At 44.2% G+C, this 18,464-nt stretch overlaps 1 protein-coding gene across 50 annotated transcripts in view; it reads right to left on the bottom strand.

Annotated features, from left to right (window-relative positions):
• SORBS1 (sorbin and SH3 domain containing 1) overlaps positions 1 to 18,464 on the bottom strand; it is a 219,602-nt gene that overhangs the window by 153,668 nt on the left and 47,470 nt on the right. For 40 of the 50 annotated variants that reach the window (XM_070224153.1, XM_070224126.1, XM_070224134.1 and 37 more), the window contains exon 2: positions 5,711 to 5,799. The exons of the other annotated variants lie outside the window; for them this stretch is intronic. The gene's annotated coding sequence lies outside the window, so the exon portion shown is untranslated. The remainder of the gene's footprint in view (positions 1 to 5,710; positions 5,800 to 18,464) is intronic. 50 annotated transcript variants of the gene reach the window in all.

The following is an 18,464-nucleotide window of genomic DNA, read 5'->3' as shown; positions in this document are numbered from 1 at the left end:
CTGGTTTGCAACCTGCCACAAAGGACAAAAATGCTATAAACATTGGGGCTGGCCCCATGGCTTAGTGGTTAAGTTCATCGTGCTCCACTTAAGCACCCAGGTTCACCTGTTCAGATCCTGGGCATGGACCTGCACCACGTCAACCATGCTGTGGCAGCAACTCACATATAAAATAGAAGAAGACTGGCACAGATGTCAGCTCAGGGCTAATCTTCCTCAGCAAAAAAAAAAAAAAAAAAAAAAATGCTATAAACATGATTAACTCAGGAACAAATGCAACATTTAGAAACACAAATTTTGTTGGAAAATGAAGGTTGATCTCTATACACTTTTTTTTAAACCTATAATAACTTTTTCTATAATAACTTTTCTCTTGGCCAGAGGAGGGGGGAAGCAGGAATAAATGAACTTGAGAAAAAAATGAAATTAGCTGTTAAAAAGCAAAAAGGATAAAGGTGCCTCTACCTCCTTTTTTTATTAAAACAATAACAATTCACATAAGAGTATTTCCAGCTGTTGAGCCCATATTGGGACAATTCTGGAAGCTGCAAGTTTCACTGAAGTTAGGCTGCCTTAAACACAGCTATCTTCACTAAATTTTCTCCATCTAATAGAAATGCCATCCTAGAGCGGGACCTACCACTCAGAGCTGTCCAGATGCAACCGATTTTACAATGGTACACTAATGGTTTGTGTGACTAAGTTAGAAGGCACGATAACCGGGTAGGAATTGTCACCTCCTGAAAATCTAAAAGTATTATATATGCAAACTGTGCATGCGAGGATGTGCCTTAGAGGGGTTCTTGACCCCTCCCTGCCAAAAGCCTAAGAACCAACACCTAAATGATTATAATAGTGAAAGTTCAACTGTGCAAGTTCAAGCACAAATAACGCAGTCATTTTTTCAAGCATACCTCTGCAGAAACCATTTTTATTTAATCACTGCCATAATCAGCAGACCAGAGAAAAATCTCTCTGAGCAAAACAGGGTGAGTCATCTCTATGTTGATAAGGGGACTGCAGGATGAGGGCACTGCTGTGAAGTAGGAATCAGATGGTGCCTTGTCTAAATTAGTCAGTGGAGCAATCAGAATGATTTCTTCCCATCACACTCAGTAATCACTGGAGATGATGTTGATCTGTCGGTTTTAGCGATAACCCCAAGTACGATCTCATGTTTACTTCCCCAAACTAGGAAAAAAAAGAGAAAAGACAGTGATGTGTTTCACTGTTCGTAGTCACTGGATGGAAAAGGAGAAAATATCTTGTTTTTACACATGGTTGGCAAACGTGATACAACTTCCTGTTTAAAAAGTACAAAATCAAATGTGTAAATCTCTTGGAGAAACACCAACACCTGAGAAATGTTGCTGCTGTACAAAATGGTTATTATGTCTCTGTAGGACACAATAACTTTGGCCAGAAAGCGAGCTATGAACCTCTGGTGACACAAACCAATATGGCAGCCCAGGGAGATACTTGTAGACAATGACCCCACAGAAACTGCCCCCAACAGCACACACTCCAAACAGCAGTGTGGTGATCAGCAGCTTTGGTCCTAGAGACTGAATTCTAGCCTTCACTTTCAGAAAAGGGACCACTTACGCAAATCCCATTTTGAGCATTTTCCTACAGTAGCTGAGATTCTTAAGATGAGGAAAATGAGTTTGGGTTGCTTTTAAATTTGACTGAACTCTGGGGTTAGAAACTATCAACGACAATGGATTCCAAATCCCATGTCCTGTTTCACAATGCAATGAGACTTTGCTTTAAAGGGCAACACGGAAATGTCCAGTTGAAAGGATGATAATTTATGGCTCAACTCACGGCAAGCGCACCTCATTTCAAATTCATATTTGTCTAAAACAACTGAATAAAACATTGGCCAGAAACAGCTTTAAATCCTTTCCAAAAGAAGGAAAGGAAGGAGAAAAGAAGAAATTGGCCTGATTGACATATCCCTATACATGCAAAAATTTGAAATTCAAGTTAAAGAAGCCTGGTCCCAACTTACCGATGAACATGAAGCCTCAGAACAGATAAAGGCAAAGGACACTGAAGAGGCAACGGCCTCAGTCACAATACCCCCCTGGGCAAGAGCACCACAAAACCAAGCAGTGAAGGAAATTGAAGTTTTCTTAGATAATTTCTTAAGTCTGCAAAGGATACTATCATGCTTTCTAAAGCTAATACATAAACATGGTACCAAAAAATGTAGGGTATAGAGTGAAAAGCCTCCTTCCTACACCACTGCCCTCCCCACAAGCCTACTCATCTCCAGCATCTCCTCCTGAGATGGTCCACACACACACAAGCCAAGAGGCTGCACTCTGCTTTCTAACTTAAGGAAGATACCACCATTTTTAAATGCCCCACCGCTCTAAGTCTCCAGGGACACGGGAAGGTACCATCTTTTTTTTAATTCCTAAAATCACTTACTAAGAAGGAAGCAAGGAGGAGAAATCCTCCCCGCATGATTGTCAGTAAGTTTCTTTCTTTTTAATTTTATTTACGTTCCACTCTGTGAGAAAAGAAGACAAATGAAAAGCAGGGTTGATGCCAGTCATCATGAATACCATTCCACTGAAACCTTCATTTTTGCCATAAACCATTGGTTACAGATCTAGAATGCTACACAATCAATGCTTATGTTCCAGAGATTAGACGCTCCAGAAGTACCGCTGAGAATAATTTTCACTGAAATACGGGGGTCTTGAAATACATGTTAAAGAGAGTTGAGACTGCCTGTTACCCAAGCGATCTGAAATAGCACATTTTAGAATGCTGCTTATCACACTGCCCGCAATAACTGCACTGATTTCCCACTCTTTTGTCCTTTTCACAAAAGGCCTGAAAAGATGAGGCCTGGGGAAAAAGCGAAAATGTTTTCAAAGAAGGCAATCTTGAGGCTATTCAAAAGCCTCTGGGGAGAGCCAAACTGAGAGGCTAGGCTCACTAGGGCAAGTCGGAGACAGGTGGGGCCCGAAGCCTGGGCGAGAGGGAGGAGGGAGGCAGGCTTTGAGCTGGTAAGTGTGGGAAGGGGGCAAAACCGTCTAGGGTGGCTGGGGATGACAAGACTAAGGAAACTCACCAGGTTACCTGAAAATGGAACAACTAAGGACCCAATGAGATTGTGCGGGAAGCTCAGTGGGGCACTTTCTCTGGGAAATGGACAAAAACAATACAGAAGAGCTGCACTTTGTGCCAGAAGCCCACAAACAGAGGAAAACATCTATGATCCAGAACTGATTCTCACAGCAGTCAACGGCAGTTAAGGGGTATATGGGTGGTACCCGAAACACGTACATCTACTACAACCATCGCGGTATATTTTTGCTGCTTTTTATGTTGGAGCCTTTATCCTCGATATTTCAAAGATGTTCTAAATATTTCCTAAATCGTGGCCCTGCAAATCATGGTCCTGTTTGACTTTTCACAGAATTTTATCACATCTAACTTTGCAAAATTACTGATTTTCAGGCACTTTCACTCAGTGAACTTTTTTCTTTCATTTAATGAACTTTTGGATGATATGACTGTAGGATGAAAAAGATCTGAAATGTATTAACAACACATTAAACTTAATCATCAAAATGGCTTGTAGAAGTTCCAGTGCACATAAAGAACAGTATAGATTACAGGCTATTATTGGCAAAGGACGCTGGATCCTGCTGCTTGCCAGCCAAAGGCACGGCCATGTGCCAACTGTGTAAATGCAGTTTATAATTCACTCAGCTGACCAGATTTAAAATTATGCAATTCTAAAACTAACTTTCTTGATTTGAAGGAGTTACAGTGTTTCAAATTTTTTATGTAAGGTGAAGCTTTATTGCTATTTTTATATCATATCTTATTTGAATAATTTATATTTGCATTACATGGAATCATACCATATTCTTTAGCATATGTCTTCTTTTACTTCTCAGTAGGGATTTTATATGGAAAATCCACCCTTTGCCTTTCCTCTTTTCTCTTTCCAAATCCTACCTATCCTTCCTTTCTCTCCCTAAGTGTGATCTCATCCAGTTTCATAGCTTTAAACACCATCTGCGTGCTGATAACTCTCAAAGGTACCACTTCCAGCCCCAGTCAACTCTAAATCTCTACAAGAACATCAAATGGGCATCTCAAACTTAACATGTCCCAAACAGAACTCTCAGGGTACCCCCCCAAACCTCCCTCTTTATTCCCCATCTCAGTAAATAGCAACATTATTCACCCAGCCAAAAACACTGGACTCATCCTTGACTCTTCTTTTTGCCCATACCCCATACCCAATCTAGCAGGCTCTACCTTCAAAATATATCCTGAGTTTGACCATTCACATCATTCGACAATCACCATGCTAATCCAAGCCACATCCTTATCTCTTGCCTGGACCACTGGAAGGGCCTCTTACAGATGACACTGATTCTGCTCTTGCCTCCCAAGTCTGTTCTCCATTCAGGACCCAGAGAAATAATTTTAAAGCACAAAGAAGATCACATCATTATTCTACTCAGACTTCTCCAACAGTATCCAATTGTACTGAGGGTAACATCCAAACTCCGTATTACAGCCTACAGGATCTGGCTCCCACCTACCACTGATCTCATTTCATACCACTCTCCCACCCATAACTACCCACCCAGCTCAAAGTGCTTCCCTGAGGGCTCCCACCACAGAGCTGTTCCTGCCTATAGGTGGGACTCCGGTTGTAGGACCCAGAATGTCCACTGTGTCCCTTTAGACATAGCCTCCCATGCCTGAGTTGGGCCCCACCTATCCTGACTGCCTTTCCTTCCCACTCCAACCCCAGCAGTCTGCAAGCTCCCCAAGTGGCAATGACATTGGGGTGTGTGTCACTGGTCATACGAGCACCTGTTCCACATGATGGGAGCTGACCAGGCAGTCAGCATCAAAAAAGCCAGCTTTTCTCAACAAAGTGTGGCTGGAATCAAGATGTAGGGGTCATACTGCCTCTCTGGCTCATGGTGGTCCTTCTCCTCAACAGCTCAGGGGAGAACTTCAACATCAACTAGCTAGCATGCCTTGAAGCATCCTCATCTCATCATTGGAACACTTTGTTAAGGATCCATTTTTGCCTCTTTCAACTGCCACAGAAGCAAGACATTTACCTGCTGTGATGAGTAATTAAGTTTCTTTCAAAAAAGGAAGAACATTTGTTAACTGTGGAGTTATCTGATCTCAAATAAAAATGAAGGTAATTGTGGAATACAGTTAATTCATCCTTCAAGAAAACGGCAGCTACAGTGGTGGGAAGGGGGAAAAAAAGGAAATGCAGATCTCCTGAAGAAACACTCTGGAGGGCTCAGAAAATAGGTATTTAAAAATCCATGTTTCGACATATGTGTTCATATTTTAATTTGTTAGTTTAGAATTGCCCTGTCTACATCTCAGAGCCAAATAGGATTACTTTATATTTGCCCAGCACCTCATCCCCTTTAAAGCATTCTCACATACTCTCATTTAAGCAGGACAGGATTCATTTCTCTACCTGGGGCCCAGAGAGGTCAAACAATTCACTTAAGATCCCACAGTAAAAACCACAGAATCAAGAAGGTAGCAGAACCCAGATACACCTAGGCCTAGCCCAGTGTCCTTCCTTCTATAGTAGAAAGGACAGTGCGGTTCTCTGAAAATCACACTCTACGGTCCATTGAAAAGATTTCCCTTCACTGCAGAAGAAAAAAAAAATGCATATATTCACCAGTGCTTTAAGGTAGTGGAAAGATGCATTGGTCCCGGAGCTCTGGGCAGGGAGAGGGTTTCACAAACTCTTCCAACAAATGCCAACCCCTGAAATGACAAACATACAAAACACCACGTGTGAATCAGGCACCCTGTGACCTCCTTCCAAGGAGGCCATCCAAACACCAATTGCCAAGCACCCTGTTTAGACTCAAAGCCCACATCCTCCTCTTCCAGCCCCGCTCCCTTCCTAGCCTGACTTTCCCAAGTAGAACAAGAATCTAGTTCACCAGCTGAGATGGCCCCCATTAGAATCAGTGGATCTTGGGCAGAAAGAAGCTTTAGAGATCATTTGTAACAGGGATCACAAACCAAAAGCTCAATGGGTCACATCTAGCCTGTAGAAGTATTATATTTATCTGCAGGATAGGTTTAGAAAATTTGAGACAGAATTTAAAAATCAGAGACATCAGATAAAATCCCAGATTTCTGGCTCCTCTAAAAAAAAAAAGCAGAGGATCTGTCAACACAGCCCACATTCACATCTGAAAATGATCAGCTGGTGCTAGTAGCAGCGCCCTTCATAAGCCAGCTTGGCTACTCCAATATGTCACAGTCCCTACCGCTCCCTACTGTCTCAACACAGAACAGAGCTGTGCTTATCACTGCCCCTGCAGTATTGTTGCAGAGGTTACAGAAATTATTTCCCTCTCCTATGATTCTAACAAAAGTGAGAACACAAAACAAAGAGGCTGAGTTCCAAGAGAAAAAAATGGTAGAGTACATACAGCAACTTAAGTTGGTAACCTCATTCCTGTAGACATTTGCAACTCCTGAACAAGTACAACACTCCCATTTTATACAAGTTAAATATAAGCAGAAAACTGACTTGCCCACTCCCACAGTTAGAGGCGGAGCTAATTCTAGAACCTAGGTCTCTTGAGTGCCAATCCAGGATTCTTTCTCCATGCTCCATTGCTTAGTAGTCTTATATTATGAAGCAAAAAATATTTATTTATATATATATATACACACACACATACATATGTGTGTGTGTGTCTCAAAGCTAATACCAAATTCAAGGAACTACAGATGAAGTATCCAACCCACTCTGTACTAAAATGCTTGCCATACCTTCATTTAGCAAAGAATACACAAGAGTAAGTTATCAGGTTCCCTAAGGGTTCATGTCCTAATGTGACATTTTCAATAATTTTGCTGCTTAAGTACAAAAGAACTCTTGCAAATATCATGCATCTACTACTTTCAAAGTGCTCAGTTAATGTCCTAAACTGTCTGAAATACTCTTCATGCTAGAAAAATGTTCCTTAATATGCATCTTGAATACAAGGTTATAAATAAGCTTACGTACAGATGCTAGCACTGTAATAAACGAACAATGTTCAACTATAACATCTTCGCGGGAGTTATTTATATCATCCCCTCCAAGAATGTATTGATTTTTTCACTCAGATATTTACTGAAGCCTATTCCACACAAAGCAGTGTGCAAGGTGGTGGAGACACAAAGATGAACAAGATCCAGTTCTTGCCTTGAAGTCGCTCTGTTAAAGATCCAGACACCCAACAATTCTAAATGGATGGATAAACAGAAAGAGCTGAGTAGGCACAGGTGTTATGGGAGCACTAAGCAGGGGCTCCTAGTGCAGCTGAGGTGACTAGATGCTCCCCAGCAGGACAGAGGCCTGAGGAATCCTAAAGCAGGATGGGAGTGGAGCAGGCAGAGGCGAACTGAGGGGAAGGTGGGAATTATAGGCAGCAGGACAACACGGGCAAAAGCAAGGAGTGAGAAGAGCCCCTCCAATTTGGCTTTGCCTGGATTTCATGTTACCTTATGGATCTTAAAGACTCCTGCTTTGTGCCACATGACCCAACATCTGCTGAGACTCGATGCACAGCCCCACAGAGGCACTCTTGGAAGTTTATCTTGCCAAGTGCCCTTATCAAGAATGCTGCCAGTTCAGCCCTGCTCCCTGGCAATGACCACTTATGATTTCCTCAGGGCAACCCATGCTATCCTAGAGTCAGAAGGGCCCAAGAAACATGGGGTTAGAAATACTGAGGCTTCCAGTATTTCCAGTACTCCATGATGTCTCTGAGAAGACAGTAAGTAGATTTTTCCCTGTGCCAGTCACAAGACAGTCGCTCAGGGCCTGGATTTCTATGGCCAGAATCTACTATGCAGTCAAGCCTCAAGCAGGAGTTTTGTGAGAAAATATCCCAGAATATCTGCCCATCAAAATCCCCAGGTGGAGTACTCTTTTTCTTCATGGATAAGAAAAGGATGAGCCGCCAGCCCTGATCTGGGCTGAGGCAAAGCCAGGGGACAGAATTCCCAGAAGACAAGCTTTTGGAAAGGGGCATAAAGAGGAGTCAAGACTAAATATACAGACTCGGTTAGGGTTCAAGGCCAGTAAGAGGATAAACAAGGAGGCAAAATTCACTTCCCTGATCTGTAACCAGTAAGCAGGTTCACAAATCTGGCCAAAAATGAGAATCACCTAAAAACTAAAAAAAACCTCCTGGGCCCCAGACCTACTAAATCAGAATCTCTGGTTTAGAGGCCCAGGGATTAGTCAAGATATTCCAATGCCCACACTCTGATACCCTTTTCCAAATGGGTATCTTTCATTCAGAGGCTTCAGGAGCTCCAGAACAATCTCCTCAAGGTTATTAACTCAGCATCCTCCAGGGAGGAGTCAAGGATCCAGGCTTTGGGGGAGTTGCACATTCTTAGTATGTTTACCCACTCCCTACATCACATTATGACAACCATCACTTAACTCCTTTTTATTTTAAATAAACTAAAAAACACAGAATGCCAGCAGCCAGCATGGCAACTGGGTAAGTGAAGGGGGCCTCCCTCTTTGCCCCAGTGCCTATATACCATGACCCAATGCCAGTGCCTCCAGATAAACTATTGGAGCTGTCCAGTCTCAGCAGATCTGAGCCCTTGTACATCTGGGTAGGCTCACCCTACAGCAGAGCAAACGGTCTGGGAGCATCCAGTCATCGAAAGCGGCCTTCGAGGAATAGCTCCAAAGCACACAGCACTCTGATCAGGTCCTTACTGCCCACCAAAGAACAAGATACTGCAGATCAATGCAATGCCTGGAAAGCTGCCAAGCTAGCTGAGCACTTCTCTTCCCAGAGTTCCACTTTGTGGTCAGGTAATGACGTAAGCAATCTCAAGCCAGGAATGGCAAAGTTAACGCTGTGTACCACAAAAATGAGAGATAGGAGTAAGATGCTTCCCTGAATGGACCAGCCTAGAAAGATCTCTTACCCAACATCACCAGATGCTACCAGGTGACCTTCAGGCAGCCCAGCACCAGAGATACCCACGACTGACCAAGGTCAGCCTTCCTGATTGCAAGGCCTAGCAGCAATCCATAGTATCTCTCCCTAGAACAAGGAGTCTCCCGAGCTTTCCCTTCAACCTAAGGGTCCTCCACTTGAGCCATAATGCAAATTCGGCTCAAGCGTAGGTGGAGCAGAAGTCCAGGAAAAGTGCAAGATACTAATTTGCCCCTTCTGGTGGTCCTTAATTTTTAGGCAATCCATTATTTCCTGCAGTACCATGATGTCCTTACCTAAAATATAACCCTTCTCTGACTCACCCCTCCAAAAGAAATCACAAGAGTTGCTCTAGGCCCTGCCAAACACCTTGAACCATCACCTCTCTCATTTATTTCCTCATCTCCACCCCATCCCAAGAATATAGGACAATACTGGATGTTATGAAAGTCACATTAGCCACCTTCATTCCTACCAAACATCAATCCAGACCAGCCAACCAGCTCTGGACCATCGGGAGCCTCTTGGGTTACCTGTTCTCATAGTACCCTGTCTCTCTCCTTGACAGCATGAAGCACTTACTCGTGCTTGCCTTTTTGTTTAAGTTTTAAGGGGTCTTTTGTTTGTTTGACTGGCTAATCACCATATCCCAACATAGTGCCTTCAAACTCTCCAAGTTCCTTCAAGACACAATTCAAATTTCATGTCTCCCAGCTAAAAGATGATCGAGCCAACCCATTTCCCAACCACTCAGACTTGTCACTAGCCTCTGAAATCTAAGCAGCCACTAATTAGGCCAGTAACTTAGTGGACTAGGAAGGACCCTGCTCAGAAGGTTCGTCTAGAATTGAAGAAAATCCGCAACTGATCTTGAGGCTGACTGACTCCGGAAAGAAAAAAATCAGAATAATTATCTTATTTCTTTTGTGCTTTTTTAAATATCACGCTACATTTATTATTTTAAGTGACTTTCTACAATATGCAAAATGAACTCCTTTTTTGACCTTGAAAAAGTACTATTTTTTGACCCTATTTCCCAGAGCAAATCCCACTGGGGCCATGCCCAGTGCCTCATCCTCAGGACTTGAACACCACTGAAGCTTTCAAAATGCTCAATGCCAAGGTGGCTCAAACATCTCTTGCCTCTGGTCCCACTGCCCAGCTGTCCTCCGTCCACACCCATTGGCAGAGGAAAGTGGGTTTGTGGGAGGTTTTTAAAGATCTCCCACCCACTCCACAGATTCAGTAGGAGGGAGAATGAAGGTTTCCAAGTTCTCTGAACGTCAGAAAGCTCATAAAGTAAAATAAAATTAGTTGAAAAATAGCAAAATGATTTTTAGCTCCCCTTTTAAAAAGAAAAAAAGCACGCCTACTTTGAATGATTCAGTGACTTCATACTTTCTTCCACTGGGATATGCTTTTCTTCCTCCCAAAGGTGGTGGTTCCCTCCCCCCTCCCCCTCTACTCCTAAGACAAGACACCTCCACAAGATACTTGTTCTATCTGATTTCCGGCCCAGCGAGAAAATCTTGGCTAAGCCCAGAGTACCCCCGCCTCCGCAGATGGCCAGAGGCTCCTTCCCCCTAGGGTCTTTGCTTCTGCGGTTCTCTCTGACTACAAAGCTCTTTCCCAACCTCTTGCCAGGCCTGAGGTATTCTCACCATTGGGACCTCAGATCAGTTACCAACTCTTGACTGAGGCCAGCCCTGACTACCTAACCTTAGTCTCATCTGCAAAAGCAACCTTTGTAGAACATATCACAATCCGTTATTATCTTATTTATCCATGCTGCCTTCCAGAGGAATCTTGCCTGACTTGTTCATTGCTTGTAACCCCAGCACCACGACAGTCCCTGGCACAAAGCAAGTGCTCATTAAATCGCTGCTGAGTGGGTGAACGAAGAGGTGGAGGCAGGCCAGTGGGAACAGGGCTAAGAGCCCTCCAAAGATGCCCTATGGAATGAATAACTTCATCATGGCATAGCCTCTGGAATGGTCTCCCGGCTTCTCTTGCCTTGATTCTTTTCAGTCTTGTTGCTTCTTAGATACTGGTTCTACCACTGTATACCCTATACCCACCCCAACTGCTCACACTTGGGTATTCCCCTGGAGACTCAATTCCCAATTTGGCTTCTCCTACTCTGCTTCCATTCAGCCATTCTCAGCTTGAAAAATTCAGACATCTACAGGGGTATCTGACCTTTGATGACCTCAAGACTCTCAGGGATCTGACCCAAGCCCACTCTTTCTGCCGTATCTCCAATACCCCAGCTTCCCACTTCAGCCTCTATCACCAGTCAGCTCACAGCTCAGCTATGTGTGTAGACGTACCATTCCTAGAGTCCAAACCTTTGCTCAGGCCTCTCCTTCTGCTGCCTCAGTACCTCTTAGCTCCCTCTCATCCCTCAAATGATGATGCCCTTTGAAGCCATCCCCCTCTACCCCGCAATCACGACATCTACCTCAATATCCTCAAATCCTTTCTTCTGTCTGTTTCCCCCAACTGACTATCCCTTGATCATTAGGGTCCAATCTAACTCATCCCTTTTGGCCCTGAACTTGGCACAAAGCAGGTACTCAGTAAAGGTACACTAAATTGAATTAACTTGTTTTCTCTCTTACAATTCCCATTTCCACAGTGACTCCCTGAAGAACCTTAACACTCAGCACAAGTAACAGAAAAGATTCTGTTGTTAAGCACATTTATTAAAATCAACTGAAAAGAAATAGCTGGGTGGTAGTTTCATCATTGTCATCATACTATTATAATAATATGAATATAATAAAATGAAGACCTGAATCACGAGAGGCAGAAAGGTACGGGACAAAAAGTGTTGGCTCTGGGTTCAAGTCCAGACTTGGCCACTCACTAGCAGTATACTCATGAGCACATCACTTTCCCTCTCTGGTCGCAAGTCTCTTCCTCTGTAAAACGAAAGGGCTAGTGAGACACAAAAGATCAGTACATACGGCAGTATGGGTCCATTTGTATGAAATGGCCAGAACAGACAAATCCACCGAGACAGAGAGTAGATTCGTGGTTACCAGGGGCTAAGGGGAGGGAGGGAAGGAGGAGTGAATGCTAAAGGACACAGGGTCTCTTTTTGGGGTGATGAAAATGTTCTGGAATTAGGTAGTAGTGATAGTTGCATAACACTGTGAATATACTAAAAAATACTGAATTGTATACTTTCAAAGAGTTAAAATGGTGAGTTTTCTATTCCATGAATTTTATCTGAAAAAAAAACAATCAAAGGGCTAGTCTAGAATACAAGTTGAAAACTGAAAGCTTAACAGCAGGCCAACGGCATGTTCTTTAGACCTAAACAGAGTTCTTGAGATATCTGCACAAACAATTTAAAAACTGAAGACTTTCTGGACTGCGGTGGTGGTTACACAAATCTACACTCGATAAAACTGCACAGAGTACACATGCATGCGTATGCACGCGCACACACAAGTGCATATATAAACTGGTGAGATGTGAACAGGGACTGCAGATCGCAGCAGTGTCCATTTCCTGGTTTTGATGCCGTACTATAGTTATGTAAGATGTTACCATTGGAGGAAGCTGGGGGAAGCTCACATAGGACCCTGTACCATTTTGTTTTTTGCAACTTCCTGTGAGTCTATAATTATTTCTTAAAAAAAAAAGCCAAAGATTTTACCTTTTAAATAGTGTAGATTTGTGGCTTCTTAAAATAGGAAGATCTGGTGACACTGGGCCTCAAGGACAAGGGTCGGAGGGAACTGGGGGTAGCTGTTCCCCCTTAGACAGGCACAGCTCTCAGACTCATCTCCCTAAACGCCCAGGCCGAGCGTCAGCTGCCATTTACCATGGTGCTTACATTGCATTTTCTCTTACAGAAGAGAAATATTTCTCTACCAACAGCCAGAAAATGAAAGACCAAGAGGGTCCTGTATTTCCAGAAAAAAAGGGAGACCGCAACATTTTTGTGAAAGTGAAGAACATTCCTGTGAGTTCAATGTGCAATCTCTCACCCTTCATGGCATGTCACCTGCCTGGCCTCTGAGGCATCTGAGGTTTGGACCCCTGGACTATAACTTTTTGGGATCTAATTTCTTACTCTAAGTCAGCAAATAAATTTTAAAATCAAACCACTGGAAAAAAACACAGCTTAAGTACACAGTATCCCATTCTCCTCTAAATATTTTGGTTCTTCTGTCTCACCTTTCCTGAGAACACAGGATCCTGCTCTCAGCCACCCAAAGGGAAGGTTCCAGCCCCTTATGCACGATCACATCCAGATAAACAAGCAGGATTTCTTTTTTTCACTGAAACTGCAGTTCTGTTTAGTAGGGGAGGGAAAAGGCCCTCAGGGCACGCATTCCCCCACCTCTCCCATCACACCACCACCCCCACCCCCAAAGAACGTGCTTGGAATGCAAGTGTCCCTGAAAGGGGGTGGGGTAAAGTCAAAGAACCCGGGTAAATTGCCCAGCGAATGCTTTTAGTGCAGTTGGTTCCAATGCGGCTACACAGAAGAGTCACCTGGGGCTCTAGACCGAGGAATTGTAATAACCTCCTCAGGTGACACTCACGCAGACTGCCCAGCACTGATTCCTCCTGTGGCATTTGGAAACCAGCAATTTAGAAAATTGTGACCCCTTGCTACCCAGGGCTACCAGGCAAGACACACCTCTCCAGTCAAGAGATGCTAGAGCTGTGCTGTGCTGTAAGGTAGTCACCAGCCACACATGACCACTGAGCCCTTGAAACGTGGCTAGTGTGACTTGATGCACAAGGGTAACATACACACTGGATTTTGATGACTTGGTACAGAAAAAAATACAAATATTAAAATACATTTGAGTATATTTTAAAATATAAATATTAAAATGAGTAAAATGTCTCATTTTTATATTGATTACATATTGAAATGATAATATTTTAGATATTTTGGGCTAAAGAAAACATAGTTAAAATTAATTTCACTTGGGGCTGGCCCCGTGGCCGAGTGGTTAAGTTCGCGCGCTCCGCTGCAGGCGGCCCAGTGTTTCGTTGGTTCGAATCCTGGGCGCGGACATGGCACTGCTCATCAGACCACGCTGAGGCAGCGTCCCACATGCCACAACTAGAAGAACCCACAGCGAAGAATACACAACTATGTACCGGGGGGCTTTGGGGAGAAAAAGGAAAAAATAAAATCTTTAAAAAAAAAAAAAAATTAATTTCACTTGTTTCTCTTTACCTGTTTTTTTTTTTTTTTTTTTGGTGAGGAAGATTGTCCCTGAGCTAACGTCTGTGCCAATCTTCCTCTATTTTTTCTATGTGGGATGACACCATAGCATGACTTGATGAGTGGTATATAGGTCTGCACCCAGGATCACCCGTGAACCTCAGGCCGCTGAAGTGGAGCATACAAACTCAACCACTACACCACCAGGCAGGCCCTCTTTTTACCTTTTTAATGTGACTACTAGAAAATCTTAAATTACATATGTGGCTCACATCACACTTCTATTGCACAGCCATTCTGGAGGAGACACTCAACATTCTAGCATGGAGATTACAATCACAAAGGAAAAATGAAGACTTTGGTCAAGCCTGGTCTCCACCTACCAACTGCATGATCCTAAGCAAGTTATCAATCTCTGACACTCCGTTTCCTCCCCTGTACGTGAGCACGATAACTGATAACATCCAGCACCTTGGGCTGAGGGTGAGCTTGAATGAAAGAGTAACGGAAAGCACCAGGCATGGCATCTTCCCACGGCTGGGACTCAATCAACACCTGCGCACTTCCCGCCCTTCTTCCTTCTCCAATTTCCTTCAGGCCATAAAATTTGAACCCAGGATCTCCTGGCATCAAATTTACTAACCATAACACCCAGTTCTGCCCAGTGGCTGCAGGGGGCACAGAGGCTTTCCACCCAGAGTGTACAAAGGAATCACCAGGGAGCCCCAACCCCCTAGAGACTCAGACTCAGTCCATCTGCTTTGGGTCCAAGGCATGCGCATTACTCACAAGAACCTTGGAGCATTTGCCACCTATGGTCCAGGAGTCCCTCTCAGAAACACTGGCATGGCTGAGGAATTGTGACCAATAACATCAGGGCTGCCTCGGGATTTCCCCAGCCCGCAGACAGGCCAGCCTGAACAAGGCAGGTGTGGCCCATGGAGCGGCCAGGAACTGACCAGGGCCTTCCCCCAGCAGCGGGCTGCTTTCCCAACACCCTTTAAAGCTAGGTAGGAAATGACTGTCTGCCCTGGACATGGTTTCAAACACCAGAAGGCAGCTGACACTTCCTGCACTCATACAAGGCTCCTTAAAAATATCAAAAAATATAGACAATTTCAAGGTGCCCAATAGCTTGGCAACTGGGCTAAAAAGATTGTGCTGCTTATCACTCCCACCAGCAACATATGAGAGGAACTAAGGCAGGTCCTCTTTCTGCCCTTGCCTGGTACCCAAAAAGCACCAATGCTCACCTGAACTTCTGGATGTCAAGCCTACCCTTTGGGCACTTCAGCAGAAGCAATTCTCCTGCTCTCATAGGAGCCAGCACCTCCACGCACAGACCTGCAAGTTCCAGCAGGCTGCTTATTCTGGGTCCTTAAGCCTCTAGAAGTCATCTTACTGAACGTGAATACCAAACAGGCAGAGCAGCAGGTCAACTGGACCCCAGGACGCACACTGGCAGAAGAAGGCACTCTCTTTATCTAAACCAAACAGCCACTGCTCCTTCCCTTGGTTTAAAAACCCTCTCTGTGCTAAGCCACCTCCATCTCGAACGAGTACAAAAGAGTAATTTCTTGCAGAACAAAAATTTAAATATCCTTCTTCAATAATATTTCTGTCATTAAAATATGGCGAAGAAACTCAATCTTTTCCTTTTTCTCAGGGTAAATTTCCTCTCGATGGAAAAAACCACAATGTGAATGAATCACTACATCTTCCCCACTAAGTCTGAACTGCCTTATATTTTTTCGGAAATAGGGTACAAAGTAAATCAGCACTGAACCTGAGAACTCTGACATCTTTCTTTATTTTTAATGCAGGAAGCTGATCTGGAGTTTGTTCAGAGGTAATAATCCAGGCTACACGCTGACTCTGGCACGCCAGCCCTGGACGCCCACCGCAGAGCGTTTCCCTCAAACCGCGTCCCTCCAGAGTCTGCTTCTCATGTTCTTCTGCCCCACAATCAGCCTCCGTCCCGACAGAACACACCAGTGTAATGTGAACACAACGGGGTCTCTGTGTAGCCCCGTCTCCACCTGGTAGCCATGCGAGCAAACAATCCAGCCCAAACATAATAAAACTTAGCTCAAAATGTTACTGGCTTCCTTGTCAGACACCAACAGGAGGGAATTAAATTCTTAACGCATAGGAAACTATCTGTAAAATCCTTCCTCCTTCTCTTCCACTTGGCATCTCATACAGACAGCAGCTATTCCTCTAAAAACTCTCCTTTCCTCTCCATCTCCCCATTCTCCAGCTCATAAACACTCTTCCTTCTCCTTTCCTTTAGCCTCCATTCCTTCTTCTCTCATACAAGGATTGGGCTTTTTCAGATAAAAATATAGCCCCTACACATACACACACACACTTTGACCATCCACATCTCCTGGTCCTCCAACTCAGCCTCTACTCATTGCCATGCCTCTATGTGAAAAAGACCCGGAACTGAGCTCACCATGCCAAAATTCTCCTTGAAAGGTAGGGTAACTGGGAGAGCTGAGTACTAGACAACAGAATTCCCTTTAGCAGAGAGAAGAGGAGAAAGTCCATGGACACTCACGGTGGCATGTGGCAAGAACTACTGAGTGCTAAGCTAATTACCAGTGGTGCTACATGTCGCCACTCAGGTCAGCTGGCCCAGCTTCAGAAAAGATGCTTTTATATCCAGGTTAGACCTCTGCTGGATAGAGAACTCCAGCACAGCCATTAATAAACCACCCCACCTTGGTTTCCAAAAGTTTCTCATAACACATTGGCTGGATGCATCCATTACCACATTAATGGGGATAAAGCAGCACATGGAGAGGGGTATTTCCAGGTCTCTCTCTATAGCAGAGATTCATCCTGGTGCTTGGAGAAGTCCAAATGATCTGAATATATGGAGCTGTGGGGCAAGCACCAGAAAGAACTTCTGAGATGGCCCTGCTTATGCAAATGTCTTTGTTCCTTCTTCACCACACACGGCAGGCGGCAGTGAGGAGGGAGACGGAGAAGCTATGATGAGAATGACCCATGATTGATTTCAAGAAAGCAAGTAGAGGGGATAAGAGCCAGACAAGGTAAAAAGTGATGAAGAGTTGTGTCAGGTTGTGAAGGGAGTCAAGAGGAGAGATAGGGGACAGCTACACGGCACAAGTGACAGAATGATAACCTAAGTTCTGGCTCTGCCACGAATTAGCTGTGTGGCCCTGGGCAAGTTCCTATCCTCTCTGAGCCTATTTCCACTCCCCAAAAATAAGAACACTGGCTATAAGTGATCAGAGTTCCTTCCTAGCAGTGACATTCCATGGCTTCACGATTTTAAGGATATCTGCTGTGGAGGTCCTGGACAGACAGATAGGGAATAGAAAGGCAAACAGGAGCAAGAGTACAAACAATTCCAGGATCTTCATTATGAAAATACTCATCTCATCTATGAAAATACTCACGGCAAGCTTCTAAAGCTGTAGTTGTCAAGCAAGATCAGTGGTCACAGGTCAATTTCTGGGCCCATTAATCTTAATAACAGAATAATGTGAACACTGTACTTGAAGCAGGCCATCTGCTTATGGGCTATGCTGAAGACACATTAAGGACAGCGCCTTCCTCCCACGGTGGTGAGACCCTCTCCATCCTAATGAAGGCCAGAGTTCATCCTCCCTGGTTTACAGAAGAGAAGACAGGCTCAGCGAGTCTGAATGACTTCCTGAGTCACACAGCTTCGAGGGGCAGAACCAGGAGAGAAGCTCAGATTGTCTGACACCCCACCTATCGTTAAATGTCAATTAGATAACTGTGTGGGATCCCCGCAAAGTTTGGACACTTAGAAACCCTACACAGATGCTCCTAACTGGTCTAAGAGGATGTGAGAGGATTCTGCAAAGGGGCAAGAGCAGCCTTTCCTTCCTCCACCACCTTAACAAGCAGGGTGATCACCAGCTGTAGGGAGTGGCATCTACCTGCGATCCTGCTACAGGTACAAATTTCCACCTTTAAGCAATGCGAGTGGTGGCTTGTACTCCAGAACTGAAGTACTCTAGATCCTGGGGTCAACTGAAGTCATACGCAAAGACTCTACCACTTTCTACACGTGAATCCATGGGCAAGTCACTTAAGATCTCAATGCCTCGGTCTCCTCATCTGTGGGATGGGGATAACACAGTACCTACTCCTCACAGGGTTATGATGAGCATTAAAAGAGGTAATACACGTAAGTGCTTACCACCATGCCTACAACACAAATGTTAGTTATATCACTATAATTTTTCTGGGAA

Source organism: Equus caballus, chromosome 1 (assembly GCF_041296265.1).
Source record: "Equus caballus isolate H_3958 breed thoroughbred chromosome 1, TB-T2T, whole genome shotgun sequence".
NCBI lineage: Eukaryota > Metazoa > Chordata > Mammalia > Perissodactyla > Equidae > Equus > Equus caballus.
The sequence above is the reverse complement of the archived record's forward strand: the minus strand, read 5'-3'. Positions and strand labels throughout refer to the sequence as shown.